Source organism: Anthonomus grandis, chromosome 6 (genome assembly GCF_022605725.1).
Source record: "Anthonomus grandis grandis chromosome 6, icAntGran1.3, whole genome shotgun sequence".
Taxonomy (NCBI): Eukaryota; Metazoa; Arthropoda; class Insecta; order Coleoptera; family Curculionidae; genus Anthonomus; species Anthonomus grandis.
In genome coordinates this window covers 15292791-15309943 of record NC_065551.1, presented here as the reverse complement: position 1 = coordinate 15309943, position 17153 = coordinate 15292791, and the positions used below count along the sequence as shown (strand labels likewise).

Sequence of the window (17153 nt, the reverse complement as noted above, 5' to 3'; positions counted from 1 at the left end):
ACGATCTGCACGCACAATTTGGTTGATTTTGATCACTGTTTCCGCAGTTGAAACAGTGACAGGGCGACCTGAGCGCAGGTCATCTTCAGTGCTCTCTCGGCCCTCACTAAAGCGCTTACACCACTCAAAAACACGTGCACGAGAGAGAGCATTTTCCCCATAGGCCTCTTGCAACAATTTATAGCACTCAGTCGGAGTTTTTTTTTTCAATTTAATGAGAAATTTAAGATTGATGCGTTGCTCTTGTTTTTCGTCACACATGGTTTTCGACACGAGAAAAAAACACGTTCGTTTGAAACCGCTACTGCACGAATACTATAATGGTGACATAAACGTGTTTTGGTACGTGCATAGACAAGATATCTAGATACCCAACGCACTACTCGTTTTTTTCTCTACCCATCTAGAGCGCCCTCTAGGCACGCAGTCTCGTTATTTAATAGCCAGACCTCGTAGATAACTAATATTAAGACTTTGATAATCTTTATAAACCTTTAAGTAAATTTTTTGTTGTTTTTTTTATATTGTAAGTAGGTACTGTATACAATATTATTAGTATTTCATATTTCTATTTAATTTTACAATAGTCGCAGGGCAATTTCGCATATGCACCATTTTACGTATTACTGGTGTAGTGTGTAAGCGGTTTTTTATATTCCGAGAAGTGTAATTTTTGTCAAGAAATTATTTATAATATTTATATTATTGTATATAGGTTGTTGGCAAATAAATACTTTTTGAATTTTAAATTATATCAGCACTTTGCTAAAAATTTTGATTTTTAAAGACGAATTTAGTCTCATTCGTTAGTCAAGTGAACATCGGTGAAAAATAAATAATATTCAATTGAAATAAGTTAGTCTTGTATGAATATAGTATAGGACTTAACAATATTTACATTATGAACAAAAATAGTGAGCCCTAAGTCTGAACACAATAAAGTATGTCCAAGTAATTAGCCTAAATATTAAAATAATTGCACATTTTATAAATAGGTGAATTTCCTACACCTTAGTCCTAGACAAGCATAAATGAAATGTCTTTCTTAGTATGGTATTAGCAACGTTGACAAAAAATATAAATATTCAAAAAATTTCTGGGAAATTAATTTTATTTGACAAAACCACAACAGCAAGTGATGGTTACAATCCTTCCCGCGATAATACTCAAACTTTAAAAAATATATATTTGAGAAATTATCGTTTCACTCGTTCTATTGTTTTGCTTTAAAGGTCAAATTGGGAAGACTATACTGGACTTTAAATATTTTAAGACAATATTATATAGCTTTTAGTTAGTAATATAGTAATGAAACCTATTTCCCATTCTATGTCGTGCCTCCTTTACCATATTTTTAATATGCTCTGTAGATGCTTACAACATGGCAATTCTTAGGTCCTTCTCACTATTAGATTCTCGAAGCATTACACTGCGCATGTTATAATTAAATATTAATAACATTTTTATTAAGGATTTTAGACATAGCAAAAAATTTTTGCTATTAAAGTTAAATGCATTTTCTTCGCAACAGCCTATACCTGTAAATTAACACATTCTTCCTGACAACAAATTTCCATATACAGGTTGGCGAATATAAGACTACACATAGGTATTATAAATTGCTATTTTCGGTACGGCACAATCAGCAGACCTTATTTTGTTGTCTGATTGCATACTGTTGAGTGTTAAAGCGGTTTGTTTTAATTTTTTAAAATATTTATTATTATGGCTATTTAAACCCCTTCTGGAAAAGTTCAATTAATTAAATGGTTTTATCGGGGCAATTCGGCAGTCCAATGCAGGGATTTATTCTTAATAAATTTTAAAAATAAACCGATTCCTTGTGCTAAAACTATTTTAAATGTCGTGTCAAATCTTGAGACATCTTTTTGCCTCCAAGAATGAAGAAATCATTACACCAACGCTTAAGAACTACCTATTGAAACAGTCCAGTAGATTCAACACGATCGAGCAGAAGTGTTGGAGAGAAAAAGTAAATACAATCATTTCATTGTTCGTTACTGATCTCAGAAAAACGAGCCCATAAGTTTTAAGTTCCGTACTTAGTACCCTCAAAAGTTAAATGTTTGGGCTGATATTTTGGGCAATCATATTATTGAGCCATTTTTCATTGATGGTACTTTGAACCACGAAAATTACTTCGAATTACTTCAATACCAAGTTCTTCCTGCAGTTCAACTTCTTCCTGATATAGTTCTGGGATTAGTTTATTTTTAACACGATGGCTGTCCTGCTCATAATGCGGTTAGAGTAAAAGAATTTTTAACAAATACTAGTATATACTAATGAATGGAGACTTTTATTTGTGGGGTTATCTTAAGAAGACTATTTACAAACATCATAATAGTAAACCAACGAATTTAGAGGAGTTGAGAAACAAAATTGAAGAATCTGCCAATTCCATTTTACCTCAAACTCTTTTGGGATTAAGAAACAGATTTTACGATCGGCTAGCCTTTTGTTTAGCTAAAGAAGGAGGTCTTTTTGAGCGTTATATTTGAAGAATAATTTGGTATTTAGAGTTTTATTTTCTGTTTTTTTTAATAATGTTAACATTATATTTTTATTAATTTATTTTTATTAACAACGCTTTAATTTTCAATATCCAATGCACAGCACTCGTCATTATGAATCTATGCGGGCTTTACACATGTAATTCCTGCCATAGAAAAATATTATACCAATGCCGCGTAATATTTATTTAATGATGCCGCATCGACATCAGACTCTTACTAAAATAAAATTTAAAATACTTAAGCTCGAACCTCGAACACCAGCGTACTGTCGCGGCGGCGACGTTGCAACATCTTACCTGTTAGAAACTTTATATGTGTAGTGATCCATTCGCCAATCTGTATATATGAAGATAATCTGCAAAAATTAATATCACTCATAGCTATTAAAAATAATTCCCAAATTAGATCCCTGAACTACACCAGACCTACCAGTGTAAAAATCAGCCGTGGCACATCTGACCTTAACATATTGGTGCCTGCTTGACAGATAAGATATACATAATAACAAAAAACAAAAACTAAATAATCTTCATTATATTTCTGGTAAAGTCACATTAAAACAAAACTTTGCTTAACCCTTTCAGGCCTTAAAGGTCTTTTCCATGTCGGTGTAAATTACATCAATTTGTATTTTTTTTTTGTATTGAAAGCATTATGAACAAATTTACAAAAGATATGTCATTGTGAACCTATTTGGTCAGAGTTCGTGTTGCGATGCAAATATATTATAATTGACTTGATGGTGTCTACTAAACAAAGTTATTTCAAAAACTTTAAATAGAGTATTAAGAATTATAATATGCTAGCAGTTTGTTGTTTCGTTTTAGCACCTTGCTTAAATAGGGCAATTAATTCACTTTTATGCCAGGTTGTGGGATAAACTGAGGACTTCAAACTAAGATTAGTAATATGTAAATAATAATAAATCAGCAAACATTATTTATTATTTAAATGTGTCTTATTTAAATAATAAAAGGGAAGAAACAAGTTTTTCGCTTGTTATTGACAAAGAATAACAATTTTTCTTTTATGTTGCACCGAATAGGTATTTCAACGCAATGAACATATTGGAATGAACATAATGACATTCCCAAATAAAAGCAGTAAAGCAAAGCAAGTGCCGAAACGTCGAACCCTAGAAAATTCCCGCTAGTCTTCATATAATTAGTAGTTTGTATTTTTTTCAGCTTTCTTTCTTTAATACTACATTGCTTTAGTGTAGTAAGTGGAGAACGATCTTATAATCTTTCTGGCTTAGAAATTTTTTAAGGGATTTTTTCAGAAATTTTTTAATCACACAAATAATTTCAGAATAAACATTTAACATATTTCAAGAAAAATAACATTATAACATATAGTACGATAATCAACTGATCTGGAATCCCTGTTGAGACCATCATATCCAAGACCATCATTAGTATCAGTTTGTGCAGATTAAATTTAAATTGATACAAAAAGGTAAATGGACTATCGTTAGTAGATTACATTCTTCAAGACAATCATGTTTTAAATAAATATAACATTTTAATATAGAATAAGTTTTTAGGTTGCATTTAACCTCGTTGGCTGCCAGATGTATCATCTTTGGGCCAGCATCCACTGCTTCCTAAGGGTATTGGGGATTATGGCACATATATTACCTGCGAACCTTATATCTCGTAGAGTTTAAAGAATAACTAAAAGAGCAGTAACACTGTGTACCCCAAAATAAATACTAAAAAACTAATTTTTTCCTTTTATTAATAGTCACCTTCTAGTCGTGATGGTGCAACCACTCCACATACCAAATAAGCTACTTTCATTAATTTTTTTTTATTCATCAAATCGAAACTATAAATCACCGTAGAGAAGAAGTGTCGGTCATTATTGTAACAACCGAGATGAAAGGATGAAGGCACGAAAGGCCATCCGAGTCTCTTAATTCTCTGTAGCGGAGTTGACCTCCGGTACGGTGTGCTTCTTTGCGGCTACCACTTTTTGCTTAATCATTATTTATAATTACGGGGTTCTTGGTTCATCTTTACGTTTTGTATGGCAGCCTGATTTATATAATACATATAGGCTATGTGAACGATGCCAGATATATAACTTGTATTACTTATACAGGTGTTAGTAAATAAGTGCGACAAACTTTAGAAGGTGATTTGACATGGAAAAATAATGACAGTTTGCTATATAAGCCTATATCTGCAATTGCTTCGTTTTCCGAGATACGGGGTGTTAAAGTTTTTCTTAAAAATTGACGATTTATTTATTGCTCTGAAATCGGTCGAGATATGCAAATGAAATTTGGAGGAATTAAGAGGTAGTTATCGCACATTTTTTGGCATGCAATTAAGAATTTTGTGTTCACCATTGGCGGGCATAAGGGTAATGATCTCATTTTTTTTTAAGAAAAAAATTTCAAATTAGCGTTCCTTCACTATTAAGCTTTTAGTTATTATTAATCAATAATTAATTTTTCTTTTATCGAAAAAAATGGAAATTTTTGTAAATGCGAAACTGTCGGATATTCATTTTATCTATGGCCCAAGTAATGGAAATGGTCGGCAAGCTCGAAGATTGTAAACTAAGTTGTATCCAGGACGTAGAAGTACCCCATCATACAATATTTGCTCGTCTTCACCAACGTTTGCGTGAAAATGGTATGTTTAAGAAACAAACGGTTGACTGCGGATGCCCTCGACAAGTACGAACTAGAAGAAGCAGTTCTAGAGTTAATTGCGGAGTCACCTAAAACAAGTACTCAAAAAATTGCCAACATATTTAAGTTGCTCTTCACTGTATTTAAAATTCTTAAAGAAAATCATTTGTATCTATTGTATGTTCAACGTGTGCAAGCTCTACTACCTAGAGACTTTTTTCCGCGTCTATTTTTTTGTCAATATATTTTTCATCAAATTGCTCAAATTTCTAATTTTTTAAGTGGTATTTTGTTTAATGACGAGGCTACTTTTGAAGATATTGCTTACAAAATTTCCATAGTAATCACTTATGGGCTGAGGAGAATCCACATGGAATCTTTGAGGCTCATTTTCAGCATCAGTTTTTAGTATGGCTTGGATTAATTGACGATCATTTAATCGGCCCATATTTCCAATGCCCAACAGGAGAATCTTACCTTCATTTTTTACAGGAAGAGTTACTTGTTCTTTTTGAAGAAATCCCTCTACAGCTGAAGCAACACTTATGGTTTATGCATGATAACGCACCAGCCCCTTTTAGTGTCAATGTAGGTATTCACTTAGGTACAGTATTTCCAAATTTCCAAATCGTTGGATAGGTAGGGGAGGTACCGAACATTGGCCTGCTCGATCGCCAGATTCAAATCCTCTAGATTTTTGCATTTCTTAAGCCACTAGTTTATTCCACTCCCGAAAATGTTGATGACCTAAGGAATCGAATTATAGCCGGCTGTGAGATAATAAGAAATACATTAGGCATATTTGCACAAATACGAGAATCAATGGGGCGAAGAGTTGAATCTTGTGTAACGTCTGAGGGAGGTCATTTTGAACACTTGTTGCAGCTTTGTGCCTATTTAAAATTTTGGTATTATTTTCTATTATTGTTTTGGTTTAATGTTGTTGTATTATATAGCTCTTGATATTTTATTAAAGAAATGAAAAATACGCGTCAAGATTTTTTTTGCATAAAAACAGCGCCACATTAAAAAGGTGAGTTTTTTATCACAAATTAAATGAGGAATTCAATTTAAAATTTCAATGAAATATTAAAAATTGAGATCATTACACGTATGCGCGCCCATGGTGAACATAAAATTCTTAATTGCATGTCTAAAAATACGCGATAACTACCTCTTAAAACCCTCCAAATTTCATTTGCATATCTCGACCGGTTTCAGAGCAATAAATAAATCGTCAAGTTTTAAGGAAAACTTTAACCCTCGGATCTCGATCGGTATCTCGGAAAACGAAGCATTTTCAGGTATATGATCAAACTGTCATTATTTTTCCCTGCAGAATCACCCTCTGAAGTTTGTCGCACTTATTTACTGACACCCTGTATATCTGAAATTTGCTTTTTGAGTTTAAATGATGCATTGCTGGGATGTACATTAAATTAATGTTAATTTTTTATTTTGTTTTTTTTATTTCTGTTACACTGTCAGTAATGGAGAACAAGGTGCAGGTCCTATTAAAAGAGAAAATAAATAACTGATGGGTCAAGGTCCCAGGTATGGTATTGTCCAACTATATTGGAAACGAGAAAAAATAGTTTCATATTAGGTCATCTATGTATTCAAGGCAGCAGTTTCCAAAATTACAATAGCAATGAGTTTCGCTTACATCCAAAGTGAGGAAGATAATTAATAATAAGCAGAAGAGAAATAAAGAGGGATAGAGAAAAAAAAGGTTCCAAATAAGAAATAATCCTTTAAAACTAAATACTTAATAAATCATCAATGAATTTAATAAGGTGAAAAAAAATATTAAAGCACAAAAATCAGAAATTTACAATTAAAGTGGTATCTGTGCATACGAATTATCTTTTAAAAATGCACCTAGATGAGCCTAAACCATTGCAACAAAGTTAAACCTAAGTAATAGAAATATACCTTCAATTATTTAAAATTATTAGAATAAAACTTAAAAGAGAGAGAATCAAATTAAATTCCAAATATTTATTTAAAAAAAAAAACGGCTTCGAAGATGGCCGTTATTTGTCTGAATAATATTTCCACGCTTGGTGTGGGTGGATATTAATAAGTGGTAATTAACACATCGATTCGTCTTGTCACTTGCGCGTTTTTTTTTAATGAAAAATTTCTATAAAGGCTGCCTCAAGTAGAAACTATGGGGTCAAAATTAATTTTTTTAACTAGAACATCCTATGTATTATGAGTTTTACAATTTATATTATATTTTCTGAATTATTTTTGTATAGCAAACCAATAATGCCTAAAGTCCATGCTTTGTCAAATATGACGTAACAGACTAACGAAACATGAAATTAAAACATAAATATTTATTCTAGTTTTATTGCATCTAATGTTTAATTTGTTTATCGATTAAGTCAGTGCGTCCTTTTCAATGAAAAATTTGATTACAGGGTGTCTCAAAGAGAAGCTATGACGACAACATGAATTTTCATGTGATTTCTTGGAAAGTAAGTAAGAGATATGGTTTCAACAAGACCTTCTCAACTTCTCACCTTTTACCTTTTCACTTTTCCATCGCCGTTCGATAATTTCTTGATGCAATTTTTTTCTAACAGATGGATTAGACGAAGAGGACAGATTAAGTGGCCACCAAGGTCACCAGATATAACCCCATTAGATTTTTTCTTATGGGGTTATTTGAAGTCCAAAGTTTATGTGAATAGACCAATAAATATTGATGATTTAAAGCAAACAATTCGACAAGAAATGAGACTAATCGATCCGTAAGTGAAAATGTGCAATTGGAAGTTATTTGCCAACTTCAAAAATGCATTGAAGTAAATGGACAACAAATTGAACATTAGTTGCAATTAAAATTATATAATTTTTTATCTTTTAATGTCGTATGTTTTATGAGCCTATTACGTCAAATTTGACAAACCGCTGACTTATTATATACCGTTGGTATTTTATACAAGAAGTATTCAGAATATATCGTAGAATTGTAAAATGTCACATATATAGAAAATGTTTGCAAAAAATGCGTAATAGACAATGCTAATCGACCGGTCCGAAAAATAAAAGAAAAAAAATACACCTGAATTTAAAAAAAATTATTCCTTTCATCGTTAATGCACTGTATATTTTCTGTGAATAAATTAAATTTACTTGTATGAACTGAATTGTATATAAGCACCTGGATCATCCTATCAATATCTTAATGTGAAATGGTTAGAGAAAAAGGACAGCATATTTAGTACCTCAAATAAAACTGATTTTGTTCTAGACGAAATGCCAACGTTTCGGCCCTTTATTTAAACCTTCTGCTACAAAAAAAAAAAACAGTTTTAGCTTAGTATAGTTTTCCACATGTTTGCGATCATTTGTCAATTATTTCATATAGTGTGTACAATTAAAAACCCTTCTGAATAAGCACACTCCTTTATATTTACTACAAATTATTATAATCCCCCTTGTACTTACTCTACAATTTAAAAACGGACTTGATATCTTATAATTTAGAACGGTAGTAATTAAATCCTGCTTAAAACTGTCCAAAGAGGATGTGTGGCTCGTGCACACCCGTCCAAAGGTCATCCACAGGGCGTGACGGTTCCGCTCGTGCCATTCTACCTTTTGCCTTATCCTACTTATTTGTAATTCAAATAGGCACATTCTTTTTAAGTTGAATTTTTAGAACTATTAAGTTAAAATTTAAAAAAATAAATAATGTTTAGATATAAGGCAAAAAGAAAGTTTACCAAGACAAAGAGGCCGATATAATGGTCGGCGAATGGTCGTACCAAAGGGACATTATATGGTAATGCGCTCAATTATTTGTATATATATATCTCTCGTAAGATTTTTAGCTTCTGTTTTGTCTCGTAATAGAGCCAAGGCCTCTCTTTGTATTTTATTGTAATGCCGACGGAGTTTCGCACATGCCAATTTAAATAGTGGCATTAGCATAGTTGAGCCAATACAATAGAGATTTTTTTTTCTTTTTAATAATTGTAAGCCACTGCATAATTTAGTAAATTATGCAAAGTTATCTTCGAATTACGTTAAATAGTTTTTTTTTGTCTTTTTTGTTATTTCTTAAGCTTGAAGGATACACGGATGTCAAAGGAGGACAATCTTTTGTAACTTAAAAGGCATTATATCAAGAAAATAATATTACTATATAATTAGGATCTATTTCTGATTAACTTTTAATTGTCTCATTTAACCACGCGTTTGCTATTCAGAGGAAGCAAATTTAATGAATTGGAAATATTCATAGCACACTTAAATTACTCTATAGTTTTATTTTTAACTGAATATTGGTTGAAACTTGATGAAATTATTTATGTTGCAAATAATGTAGTATAAGTAAATATTGCAGAGGTACTCCCTTACATGGAGTTACAACGATCCTGATACATGAATCTGCTGTAGATCTACTTGGTTTTAGAGATCTGACAAATTTTGACGATGTTAATTTCGAGATGAGTTTAAGCCTATGTTATATTTTATAGTATTTAAAACTTATTTAGTTTGTACGTATATGATCTATTTTTAATTAGGTTATTTAACTTCTCCTAAACTTGATTCCTTCTTAATTTATGATATCTGTGATTGTCAAGAGATTTTAATATTTTTATTTTTTTTTATTTATATATATTCCATTACAAACACCTTAACAGGAGTGATGGAATTATATGAATGGAATTATGGAAATTTTTGAATAGCTGCTACTTTTTTTGGATTGGGTTTTACACCTTCGGGCGTGATGACATACTCTAAAAATTCTACAGATTTGCAGAGAAATTCGTATTTATCAAGCTGTATTTTAAGGTTGTTTTCCTTAAGTTTTTGGAAAACAGCTTTTAAATTTGAAATATGCTCTTGCAAAGAGGTAGAAAATATTATTATGTCATCCATAAAAACTAGGCAGATTTTACCCTGGATATCTTTGAGTATATTATCCATAAGCCTTTGAAAAGTGGCAGAAGCATTCTTAAGGCCAAAGGGCATTCGGAGGAACTCGTAGTGTCCGTTTTCGACACTGAAGGCAGTTTTTTCGGTTGAATTCGGATGCATGGCTATTTGATGAAAGCCAGAGGCTAAGTCCAAGGTTGTAAAGTATTCGTCGGCCTTTTTGGGAACGACCCAGACAGGGCTAGACCAATGGCTCGAAGATAAACGAATAATGCCATTTTCTAACATTTCTGAGATTTGCTTTTGTACTTCTTTTTTGTGGACAAATGGATATCTATATGATTTTGTATATACTGGGATATTGTCTGTGGTCTTAGTTTAATGTTTAACAGCTTCTGTACATGATAATTTTTCGTTGGGTCTCTGTAAAACTTCTGGAAATTGAAGAATTACTTTTTTCAAGGCAGCTTTTTCTTCACTATTAAGATGTTCAGTGCGGATTAAAGAGAGATCTTGGAAATTATCGAGATTATCATATGTGTTGAATTTGGATGCTACTTGTTCGATATTAAATATCTCGAAATTTTGGGAGTCGAAAATTGGGCTATTTCTCTGAGTGACTCAGGGTAAAATTCCAATACAATATTTTCATTGGTATTATTTCGAAATTCTAAGGGAACACATTTTGTACTTTTAAAAGGGAGCTTGGAATTTCAATATTTTATACAGTGCGCAATTGAGGAATGTACAATTCGGTTTCGTCAGGTATATCGGTGTTTATATTTTTTATTCAAAATTACCTCTGTAATAGATAGGAATTTTAATTTTATCATTTCCTAAATCGATATTAAGACCTAATTTACGTAGATCTGTAATACCTATTATACCATCAAAATAATCGTGAAAACTATATAGGATTAATTCAAGTTAATTTTTTATGCTAAATTCGCTTAAAATAGCAATTTTTGCTTTATTTTGGGTGTTGGTATTGCCAGCGCAAGTCAAAAGTGTGTGTTTACAAGGAAAAATTAAATGCGGAAAATATTCTTCTGCTATAGATGGTCTGATTAGGGATGTGTGGCTACCCGTATCAATAAGAAGTTTTTTAAGGGGGTTTTGTAATTGAATGCAGGGCAAGGAATTTACTCGTTAACTGTTTAGATTTAGGACAAATTTTCGTCTGGAGGGCTGTAGAGAAAATTTTCTTTTTGAACATTTTCTATTTCCCCACTGTACTCAGGAGATTCGAAGCAATTTTCATATTCTGATTCTTGGGCAAAATGTTCACATTCTTGATAGTGGGCTTTGTTATCCGCAAAATAGGATAAGTCAAAGGGTTTCGATTTTGGGGAAATAAATTTTGATTTCGGGAAAATGATCTTTGATTTCGGGTTTGTATTGTACGCATATGAACATCAGAGCCATTTTTACTTATTCCAGATAGTATTCTACTAGTCGAATACTGTTATTTAAAATATGATTTGGAGCTGGTAAATGATTAATTAAAGGTTGTTGGATTTGTGATGGCATAAAATACATATGATTAAGGTTTTGATGGTTATTTATTTGGGGATGTATTCTATTTTTGTAAATATTAAAATTCTCTTATTGTGGAGTAAACGAACGAGCATTAATTTGTTGTTCAATTAGGGAATGATTTAAAACATGTGCACCTGCATCATTAATGTTTTTAGTATTATGCAACATTAAAATAGTTCGAAGTTCACTTGGAGAGTTAGAGATTAAAACTGTAACGGCTGTTAGTTCGGTTTGTCTAATAAGGCGTCTTTATGCCTTGAGTAAGGGTAGTATCGGCAGCAATTTTTAAAGAAATACGAGATTTTAAAAGTTTTATTCTTTCGATAAAGTCTAAAATGGGTTCTCTTCTAGATCGAGTCAGAAAATTAAGCTGTTGAGCAAGAACTTGTCTATTTATTCTATCACCAAAGCGTTGTCTTAAAGCGTCTTTTATTTTGTTCCAGGTAGTCAAATCTGGTCTACAAAGTAAGAAATCGCTTGCTTCTTCGGTAATTTTAGAGCGAATTGCAGCAAAAACAAATTCTTTAAGAGATTCATCGGTGGTACCTATATAATATCTAATATAAAACTCATCTACGCTTGAACTAAAAAACTCTAAATGTTCGCTATTGCCTGTAAATGTTTTGAGGGTACGAGAAATCTCTTTTGCTGCTGTAAGAGTACACATATTTGAATTTAAAGGATTTAACGTAATATTTGAAAGATTTTCTATAAGAGTGTTAACGTCAATTTCAGAATGTTAATGTCACTTTACTAAAATAAAGATGAAAAATAATGAAATGTAATTTAAAAATTTAACTAGTGTAAACGAATTATTTCGCACTTTTAGTATATTTTTTTTTAAATACACACAACAATTCTATAAGGTAAAATATAAAAATAATGGGAATGGAAAGGAAAACTCACTTACAATTTTTGTCTTCGCAACTGTGGTCTTCTTGCCTTGGTTACTGTCTCAGCAAACAGTTAATACTGACGATTTACTGGGCTTCGGCAATGTTTTTGCAAAACCAGGGACCTCTGAGACAGATACACGAACGACTGCGCCAGTGACGGAACTATGTATGAATACTAACTTTTTTTTTTAATTAAATTTAATTAAATAATTCTGCACAAAAAGGGTTGACTATCTATTTAACTACGATCTTTACTACTTCAAAATTAAAAGATAAGTAAAAAACTATAATATAAAGATAATATTACTTATAAATGCTTATTTTGCGATACAATAATAATGAAATAATATTATATGAATAAGCAGGATTGTCCGGTCATCGAGGTTATTGGCCTAGTTGCATCACATAACTCAGGTAATGACATCTAAATGTTAAAAAAATACAAATAATATGCAATAAGCTTATAAATCAACATACACAAATTAAACAAAAAAGCAAGAAAACAAAGTAGCTGCATATATTATCTAACTTATTCCCCTGTTCCTCTTATAACCTTATTTTTAAAACTATTACAAGACTCTCCCGTAAATAGATCATACGAACTATAGTGCGTATTATACAATTTTATTAGTTGGTCTGTTACCCCTCTAAATCCATAATTGGTACGGTGAGATCGTTCATAGAAAAGGATCCTTTGACGTGTAACCCTATTTGGGACTTTTAATTATATTCTATTTAAAAGATAAGAACTATCTATTTTACCGTTGAGTAATTTAAACAAAAAATAGATTCTGGCATTATTTCTTCTAATTTCCAAAGTTTGCAGCCCAACTAGCTGATATGTAATGTTATATCTATGTTTATAAAGTAAAAATTTGCAAAACTTATTTTGAACTTTTTCTACACGATTAATATGTATGGTACAAAATGGTGACCAGACAATACAGTTGTATTCTAAAACACTACGAACTAAACTATTGTATAAACATTTTATGGTTCTAATATCACTGATTTGATCATAATGTCTCCCAATAAAACCTAGCATTCTAAAACCCTTCATCGTGATGTTATCAACATGAGCATTAAAAGTCAATTGATGGTCAAAAATAACGCCTAAATCATTAAAAGTGTCCGGTGAAAAGATATAACTTTACATTTTCTAACATTAAGGTTCAAAAAATTTTCTACATACCATTGATTAAAATTATTTAGATCTAGTTGCACTAAGGAATAGTCCTCATCAAAGTCAATAGTTCGAAAAAATTTTAGATCGTCAGCATATAAAAGACACTAACAGTGTTTAAAAAGAGATACAGCTTCATTTATATATAAAAGGAACAAAATTGGCCCAAGATGTGATCCCTGAGGCACTCCAGAAGTCACTCGAACTTCCCTTAAAGTTGCTCCCCTTGACTTGTTGAGTACGACTATTCAAATTTGAATCGATCCACTTCAGATATGATCCATGTACTCCCAATGCTTCAAGTTTCTTTATCAACAGACCATGGCATACACTGTCGAATGCTTTTTGTAAATCGGTGTAAACAACATCAATCTGATAGCCTTTTTCGATATTTTCACTTAAAAAATCCTGAAAATCCGCTAGGTTTGTCGCCGTTGATCTACTTTTGTAAAACTTTTGTAATAGGATTTGAAGGTGTTAAATATTTCGTCAGTCAAAATTGATTCAAATATTTTGGAGAAAAGTGAAAGCAAAAAAATACCCCTGTAATTTCCAATCTCAGTTTTGCGTCCACTTTTAAAAATAGGGAATAGAACTGACAGCTTCTAATACGTTCATGAAGATGTATCAAATGACCTCTGAAAAATTAACCGAAGAGGCTCAACTAACACAGATGAACAGTTTTTCATAAACACTGGTGAGATTCCATCAGGTCCTGATCCTTTATTGGCATCCAATGAGTTAAGTTTGTCCTTCATTGGTAAAAATATGATATGCAAGAACAAACACCAGATTTTCTGGAACAGATGTAATGCATTTGTTAGAAAAATCTAAATAGCAGGATTCAAAATGGTCAGCAAAAGCCTCAGATACTTCCTCGGGAGTCTCTATAGTCATCCCTTTGCATTCCATAGATTTTGGTATTCCTTTTTCTTTACGCAGATTGTTAACATATTAATTATGTTACTAATGAATCGAGAGGAGTGAGGTCGCTGGATAGTTTTTTTCCTCTTATGGAATAAAAAAAGATACAACTTTTTTACTAAAGTAAGCCAAGGAGTAAACCTCTGTAATTAATTATGTATGTTCAAAGATAGACGATAAGAATAAAGTATTATGCTTAGTATTATATGTGGATTTCTCGGATCATGAGGCAGTTTTAAGTCAATTTCAACTAAAGGGTTCGCGGAGTCAAGCAAAAAAAAAAAGATGTAGCCGTCCTTCTACTAAAAAAAATGTAAAAGCTTTACCAAATTATACTTACAAATAAATTGGACATTGCTGACTTTCTACCAACTGCTAAGAAATATTCTTAATAACGCATTTCCTATTTTAAATTTAAATCCTGAAACGGGAAAGCTATGGATTACTGAAGGTATTAAGAAATCTTCTAAGAATATGCGTTATCTCTATACAATACAAAAATATTTCATGAATGTCTGTTTTTCTAAGTTATTTCAATAAAGACCTTAATGTATGTCGTAGGTTTATAAAAGTTGATGATGATTATAAAAATAGGCTGGCTTATGCAAATAACAAGCAAAATAGTCAATTTTTCTACGAGGCAAAATAAGAAAAAAACAAGAAATAAGAAATATGAAAAAAAAGAACAAGCAAGCAGGTTTTTTATTCAGGTAATGTGTATTTTTTTTCAAAACAAATTGAAAACTCAGAATCCATCCACGCTGCGTAGAGTTTGGCAGACATTTAAAACAGTTTCTTTCTTTCTTTCCTTGAAAATATGTGTGATGACCAATGATCCTTCAGTGTGTACGATCGAGATTTCAAAGGTAATTTTAGCAGGTAAGATGGCTTATATTCCGAACACCTTGAAAGCCTCTTTAGATAGCGAACGGTGTTTTAATAAAACTTGCACCAAGGCAGTCAATAACAAAAATGATGCTTATCACAAAGAGCGCCAATGCCCAAACTCTGCAAATCATGTTAACTTTGTTGCTTTGAGAAATACATGCAAGCAGTCGATCGAATACTTAAAAAAATATAATGATGCGAAGAAAAATATAATGATCAATAGATATTGACTAGGAAAGATGCAATGCCCGCAATGGAAAAAACAGACTTGCTGGTCAAATGTTCGCATAAAACACTTATGTAGACCAACAGGATCCACTAACAAAAACACCACTGACTTTTCCAAGAAAGGCTTTTCTATGCTAGAGTTTTATCAATATCATCCTGGTAAATGATCTTCCGACCTGGCCCATATCATTCCACCCAGAGCTACACACGCAAGATTTACTCGACAGGGAGATGCAAGTCATGTATATCTAGACCATATGCAAACGCCCAGAATTTTGCTATATCGCAGCTCCCTTTTATGGGATTGCTAGATCTGTGGAGTAAACTTTTAAAGCACGTCTTTCCCGAACATTACAACTTGCAGAACTGTAGGAAAAATAATCACAAATGTCTGTGTATTCCATAAATAGGGTGATGATAACTACTGGCGTATATTACTGCCTCCATAATTGTATATTATCTGAAGGTTTACAGTATATTAAACACCTGCCAATTTGGCTTTCAAGCTTCTAGAGGCACGGCTGATACAATCTTTTATCTGCTTCAGGATCTTGACTTACTAGTAATCCTATGCTGGTTTTCCTGAGACCAATAACAAATATTGGAATGATTATATTTACCATGCAATAGAAAAGACAACTCAACATATTTGCTAAAAAAAATCTATTTTCAGTTGCCTTTTCCATCGTGCTTTTACAAAATGCCATTCTTCACCACTGGTCTTCAAACACCTCCTGAGTTTTATGGTGCATACCCAGTTCCTCTTCAATACTTCTGCTCGATCGTGTTGAATCCAAAACTAAAGCACTGCTAACCATTTTCATCGCGCCGTTCTATCGCCCGGTCCCTTTCAATAGGTGGTTCTTGACCTTGGAGTCAAAAAGATGTCTCAAAATTTGACACGACATTTTAAAATAGTTTTAGTACAAGGAATCGGTCTATTTTCAAAATTCACTTAGTTTCAAAAATCCCTGCATTATAATGCCGAATTGCCTTCATAAAACCATTTAATCAATTGAATTTTTTCGGAAGGGGTATAAACAGCCATATTGATAAATATTAAAAAAAGTAAAATAGCGGTTTAAGACTCAACAGTGCAGTATGCAATCACTCAGCAAAATAATGTCCTCTGAGTGTGCCGTGTCGTAAATATCAACTTATCAATCAGAAAGCTAGCGAGAAGCCATGTTGCCATTTATTATGCCCATGTGTAGTTTTCTATTCGCCAACCTGTATATCAATGACTTTCTATTAGAAATAAAAAATGGCCAGTGTACATGATTTGCAATTGATACGATCTAGTTAATATTAAAGCGTGCTGTGATTGCAATCGTTTGTCCTGTAATGTCACTAAAACAAATATTTTAAATGTCAGTTAAATAATATATGTGTGGGAAATGACTATATAATGTCTG

The 17153-nt window shown here is 32.1% G+C and overlaps 1 protein-coding gene across 2 annotated transcripts in view; it reads left to right on the top strand.

The window, feature by feature from the left end:
- Positions 1-17153, top strand: part of LOC126737677 (putative protein TPRXL) — a 283568-nt gene that overhangs the window by 86417 nt on the left and 179998 nt on the right. The window lies entirely within an intron of this gene.